This window comes from Limulus polyphemus, unplaced genomic scaffold (assembly GCF_000517525.1).
Source record: "Limulus polyphemus unplaced genomic scaffold, Limulus_polyphemus-2.1.2 Scaffold169, whole genome shotgun sequence".
In the NCBI taxonomy this organism is placed as follows: Eukaryota; Metazoa; Arthropoda; class Merostomata; order Xiphosura; family Limulidae; genus Limulus; species Limulus polyphemus.
Genome location: NW_013665779.1, coordinates 196,199 through 203,511, shown reverse-complemented (window position 1 = coordinate 203,511; position 7,313 = coordinate 196,199).

The following is a 7,313-nucleotide window of genomic DNA, read 5'->3' as shown; positions in this document are numbered from 1 at the left end:
CACATATATATATATATATACATACATATACACGCACACACACACACACACATATATATATATATATACACATACACACGTCCTTTTTGTAATTTCCAAGTTCTAGTGAAATTTGCAATGTTAAAGCAGATGGAACACATAATTTTAAGAATAAAAAGTACGATAGAGGTGTAGCTTAGACATTAACTCTCCATGTTAGTAAAAGGGAGAGGATGCACACCAGGATGTGGGTAGACAACATGTGAAAATAATGATGTGAAAATGTATTTCAAAACCCTGTGCTTAGATTGAATAACATATTGATATCCTCTAGATTAATAACGTAATTTCGTTGTTTTATCTGGTCCTTTGCCGGACGACGATACAAGCAGATAATATGTTAATTTCGTTTGGTATCATCCTGCTTCACATTCCACTAAACCTTTACAGCGCCACCTGTTGTAACGTTCAACTTACTGTTCATTATGTAAGGGATATCTACATTAAATTGTCCTTAATTTCCAACCGACAGACAAGAGGGAAGGTTTGTGATCAACAACACACACCACCAGCTTTTGCGAGTGCATCCAAAGTGCCGAGCGCTTGTTTGTAGCAATGAATCATGAATCCTCAGATTCACCGTCCGGTTAGAGTAGCCACTACACAGCGCCTGGCTTCCTGACAAATTTAAGGTGCGCGTTAAAAGAATAAAAACAGTTTTTCTTAAACATTTGCATTCTGTTTAAAAATTCAAAAGCATTTTTAAAATTGCTAAAATAGAACAAAACATTTACAAGATCTACACAAATATAAATATTTTTCACCATTTTTCGGATATCATTTTGTTGCTCACAACACTTTCGTATCTTTAACTCTAACGTAAGTGTTGAACTGCGAACGTTAATTTCAATTCTAGCTTATGAATGAGTAAAATTTCGTTTATACAGATGCTCTGTTGATCGTTGGCCCTGGCCAAGATCTTAAACAAATTGGAATGAATAACAATGTCACATTCGCCTAGGACGTGCTCAGGTATACTTGAATTAGTGGTCGTTCTTAGGTTGACATTTTCTTTTACACGTGTTAGTAATTTTCTTTTGGTAGAACGAAAATAGCCTTGCTGACAGTGAGAACAAATAAGTTTGATGACGAAGAGTAGAACGACGGCAGCAGGAATGAACATTTGACACGTGTGAGTGTACAGTAACAAACATTTAATTCTTGAACATTTCAGAACATACAAAGTTCAAACATTTTATAAAGAGTAACGAAAATACAGAATAAATGGATGAAGTAATTTAAAAGACAAATAAATAGACAAGAAAGGATAGGATAATGCAACAATTATAACAATGTACAAGTGTTCAGAACAGGCATAACTGTAGTGAAACTACAAATTAAATGATTGAAGATAGTGTTATGAAGGAAACGATAGAAGCTCAATTAGATAATCGAACAGATTTAACTGATGTAAATGAACAACAAACCGTTATGAAGAAGATAAATAATATAGATCAAGATAATCGTAAAGCAGTAATTTATATAACCGATTTAGAGGAAAGGGTAGAGACTGATGAACAAAATGGAATCAATACGAAAGGTTTGTTAACCAAATCTCTTTCACGAATTAATTTAGAACATAACGATGATAGTCAAACAAGTCTGTGTAATGATTTAAATGAAAATGATGATTTAAAATATCTAGATATAGAGAGTGACGAGGAGATTTTTGAAGGGCCATTATCAAAATCAAGATTTTAAAATTTTGAAAAGAAAGTTAAAGGATCGTCAAAGTATTAGAAGTGACTTTGAAATACACAGACAATATAACAGGCTTGGTACACCAAACAGAGAAACTAAGAGAACATGTTGCAAGTAGAAAACATCAGAATAGTGTAAACAGAAGGAAATGATTGTATTATTTATCTAAAAGTTTAAGTGAAAATTTTGCAACTTTAATCTAAGATGTATGTATTACTGGTGTTAAATTTACATTCTAAGTTTTCTTTTTTTTCCTTTTCTTCTTTTTATGGCAGTTATTACTTATAAAATGTTAGAGGTTGTTCTACAGATGTGAATAACCGAGGAAATTATTGTACGTTTTACAAGAAACTAACGTTCATGTAGAAAGACAATCTTTATTATGGAATAATTGGAATTATAATATAATTTATTCCTATGCTACACAACAGTACTTATAGGTTTAAATAAGTCATCTGAAAAAGTATAAAGGTAATATTTTGCATGTATTTATAAAATCAAAAGAGCTAAATTTACCTTTATTTAACGTGTATTTACCACAATGTGACGAAAAAGTACATGAATATTCAGATTATATTGAGAAACAGTTGAATGAAATACAAAACAATGATCTGGTATGTTTAGCTGGAGATTTTAATGTAACATTAAATACAGAATTAGATCGTATACCTTCGGGAGAACATAGATTTTATATGGTTGATAGAGTAAAGGATTTGTTAAATAAGTTTGGTTTATTCGATATCTTTATCTCAGAAAGAAGGAATATACTCGGACCGGACGAAGAGAAGACATTATATTGAAAGCTAGATTGGATTTATGTGTTAATTCTATTATGTTGACGATAATTTTCGGACTGTTACATGTAAATACGTTCATTTCTGATCATGCACCAGTAGTTGTACGATATACAGAGGTTTTGAGTAGGAATAGAAAGGTTGCGCTTATTAGCGTTTTAATAATAAATTATTGGAAAATACCAAATATGTAAGTGAAATTAACCAAGTTATAACAGTTTTTCAGACACAACAAAAAAGGACAATATTATAAAACGTTAGAGTGTGATAGGATCGTTTGAAAGAAGTAATCAAAGCACATACTCAATTATTTTGGTATGACGAGTAATCAAAGCACATACTCAATTATTTTGGTATGACGAGAGAGAGAAAGTTAGAACAGACGTTATATGCTCTATTGAAAAGGCTGAGAATAAGGTTACGTTTAAAGAAATTTGGAACAAAACTGTCGAATCGAGTATGTAAGCCTGTATGTGTAAGTTTACTATAAACAGATGGTTACTAATCTGTTGATTTGGATATCAGGAAAAGGCTATTTACCGTTTTTTTTTACTGTTGTTTTTTTCAGTTTCACAAGTAAAATTAATGCTAGGGTGTTGCGCCATCTCTTGCTATCTGTTCTTATCTTTCTACGAAACACAATGTTTGGAAAATTGCTTGCAACAGTTTAAACCGCCGCTCTACTATTGCGGGTACGTCGATCAAGCTTTCAAGTTCCAACAATATCTGAACAATAGACATAGTAGTAAGAAGTATACTGTAGAACATCAGTAGGAACATAAACTTCCGATTCTGAACACAATATATATATATATATATATTCACAGAATTGTATTGTAATTTTTCAAGTTTTATTCCACGTACTTTTAAAGGAAATTTAATGAAAATACTAGTTCACTGAGATATTTAACACTTATGAGGACTTACATAAAGAATTCATGAATATCAAAGAATTATTGTGTAAAAATGAACTTTCATGTTGTGCCATTGATAGAATAGTTCGTGGTTATTTAAATAAGCAATGTATTAATATACCATGGTATCCTTTGGTTATTGTTTATTTGTAATTAAGCACAAAGCTACACAATGGGCTATCTGTGCTCTGCCCACCACGGGTATCGAAACCCGGTTTCTAGCGTTGTGAGTCCGCAGATATACCGCTGTGCTACTGGGTAGCGTAAGACTAGAGGTAAGGTAGCTAGTCATTACCACTCACCGCCAACTCTTGGGCTACCCTTTTACCAACAAATAGTGGGATTGACCGTCACATTATACGGGGATTCGAACTTACGACCTGCAGATTGCGAATCGAGCGACCAAACCACCTGGCTATACTGGTTTTATCAAACGAAAATTACCAAGTACGCTTGAGCACTTCCTAGCTACCAAATAAAAGAGAGTTTGCTCATTTATAAGCTGAGGTCCAAAATTAACGTTTTTAGTTAGCAAGTATAATTTTGTTCATGATAAGATTGGGTAAAGGCCGGCGAAACGTGTGATTTAATTAATTTATTCTACTTTAGATGTTTTTTTAAGTAGTTTATATTCATTCATTTACTGCAAGCATAATATATATTATGTTTCGAAGCTGACTACTGCTTTAGAACATGGTTTTCTCCATAAGAAGTTTCAATCTGAACGGTACCTTATGTTCACATGGCTAAACGGTCTGATCAGAGACTCCCCTGTAAATTCACGTATTTATGTCGCTAATATTTAGCTATTGATTAGAGGAAAGACAGCCTCACAAGGGTTTTGTCTGGCTCTTTGAACCGAATAACAGGATCGACTGTTACTTTTAAATGCGCCAACAATTAAAAGTACAGATCGCGTCTCGAATCCCTGTTTCCAACACGCTTGTTTGTTTCAAGTTAAGCACAAAGCAACACAACGGGCTATCTGTGCTGTGCCCACCACGGGTATCGAAACCCGGATTCTAGCGTTGTAATTCCGCAGACATACCGCTGTGCCACCGGGGGGGCTTCCGATACGCAGCCTGCTAAACTAACCACTAAACCACGCCCTGCCCATTTCCAAATGACAAAATAAATGATATTGTGTACGTGGAATGATGTTTGATATACATACTTAAGCTATCAGTATTCACATTGATGGCGCCTGAAAACTGTTTCACAGTTAAATGGAAATATATAACATTTAATAACGCTTGGTATACTTAGATCGGATAATAAATACTTTACAAGTAGAAAGCTTTTGACGAGGATAATCATACATACACACAGAAAAAAAGCAAACACGACAATAAGTTTTTTTCAATATTTATTCCTCGAAATTTCTGAGTAACTTCACATGATACCCGTAAATAGGTCAAGGACAATTGTGACGTAAATTACTAAAGAAAATTTATGTAACTTGAAAGGAAACACATTAAAAAAATAATTATCGTATTATGAATATCTTCTTTAATCTTCATAGAAGTCCACTAAAGCCACCAAATCATCAAAGAAAACTTGAAACAAAATTTTTATGATAAACTAACGAACTCGTTTTCATAGGTGCTTGAAACGCAGAAGTGTTCAACAAAGGCTAAAATAATAAAAGATTCAGAATCCATTTTAAATCGACTTATTTCCATAGCTTAAATCATTTTTTTACTTCAACTGTGCCATAGCTTAAATAATTTTTACTCTACATAAAATAACCTGTATACTGATTTGAGTTACAATCTGGTACAGATACAGTCCTGCTCAACGATCAAAAACATCTGAATGGTGCCAAGAAGATATTCCTCCTTCTTCACAACAAAAAGCTAAAAACACTTTCAGCAAATTTTCACGATATATAGTGGACTCACTATTTCAGCACAAAACTAAAAACATTCACAAAATGTTCATGATGTAAAGTTGATTCATCTATCACAATGCTAAAAAAATCACAGAAATGTTCATGGTAAAAGTGACTCACAAGCTAAACACAAAGTCAAAAACATCCATGATATAAAGTGAATTCAGTCATCACAAAGCTAAAACATTCATAGGAAATGTTCATTATATAAAGTGATCTCACCAGTTCATAACAAAGCTAACAGCATTCACGGGAAGTGTTCCCGATGTAAAGTGGTCTCACTAGTTCGTCATAAAGGTAACAACATTCCAGGGAAATGTTCTTGATGTAAAGTGGCCTCACCAGTTCATAACAAAGCTAACAACACTCACAGAAAATGTCGATGATGTAAACTGGACTTACTAGTTCAACACAGAATTAGCAACAGTTATATACAATTATTAGATTGTAAAGTGAACGTACTAATATGCTTAAGATGTTGCTTAGCATTATTTTAATACTAGGCTCTAAATCATCGCTATGGTAACATTAAATTGATGCTTAGGCTCTGCCCTGATTTATTTTTATGTTGCTAAACATCTTTATAACAACATTAGTCAGATACTTAGGATGTTGCTCAACTCTGAGTTAATTTTATGCTGCTAAACATGATTGTTATAATATTAGTCAGACTCTTAGAACACTGATTAGCTTTGATTAAATCATATAATGCTAAACACTATTATAATATTAGTAAAATACTTAGGATGACGTTCAGCTCTGAGTTAATTTTATGCTACTAGTCACAGTTATCTAGGGATAATAATTTGATAACTTATCGTATAACACGCTAGCGTTCCTTATGGACTTCTCCTGCCTCTTTACTTGATTTTTATTCGATGCTACTGAGTTATCGTTAGAGAATATAAAACCTTTCGAAACCAAAATAAAAACAAAAAACAGATGTTTTAAAAAAAAACACAGTATAAATATCGAATGGAATGATTTAAATTGTAAAATGTAGTAGAAACAATTTAGTTTGTTTCTGCTATCTATAATTTTTGAAGCAAATATTTAATTAAATATGTCAATATCCACGAAAGGCAAATGTTAAAAGTACACCTTGTAGATCGCTAGATGACATTTCTACAATGGACTGAAGCATTTTACTGAAAACACTACACTCCCTTTGACGTCATGTGCACCTCACCTGTTCTAAATATGAAGTTTGCGAGGTAATAAGAAATCCGCCTGATATTACTTGCGAAAAATTGCTTCAAAATATTTCAGAACTGGATTCTTTTTTCTTACAGTTTATGTTAAGAGTTGTCTGGGTAAGGATAAATCTCGAAGTTTACAAAACAGAAAAAATAATAATAAGTTTTTTATTTTTTTCGTTTGATTATCGTCTATTTCAGTCTACTTAATCACTCCGAATGTAACATTTATTATCTCTGAAAATTAAAATTTATAGAATTTTCTAGCGATTTTGTTTTTATTTATCGCAGAAACTTATAATTTAGGATTTAACCTTAGTAGTAAGACATTGTAGCTGTCACTATATTATGAGTAGATTGTTGTTTTCGAGCTTAAAATACAACAGATAAAAAGTTCAAACCATATAAAATTTGAAGTAACCTGCAGACCTGGATGAGTCTATAAAGTAAACATAAACCACAAAATATTCGATCAAAAGAATATTGTCCAACAGTGAACTTAACGTGAAGAATTCATAAACAAGTAACAAAAATACACAACAAACAAACGTATCGGATTACAACTAATGAGATGTGATGATATATACAAAGAAGTGGTTCACATATCGCTGGCGTTGTGACAAGAAAAAAGGGCTGGTACTTTACACTTACTTTCAGCAGTTTGTAATATCGGTAACAACATACACATTATCATCACAAAATGACCCAACACTTTAATCGATAACAACACACATTATCATCACAAAATGACCCAACACTTTAATCGATAACAACATAT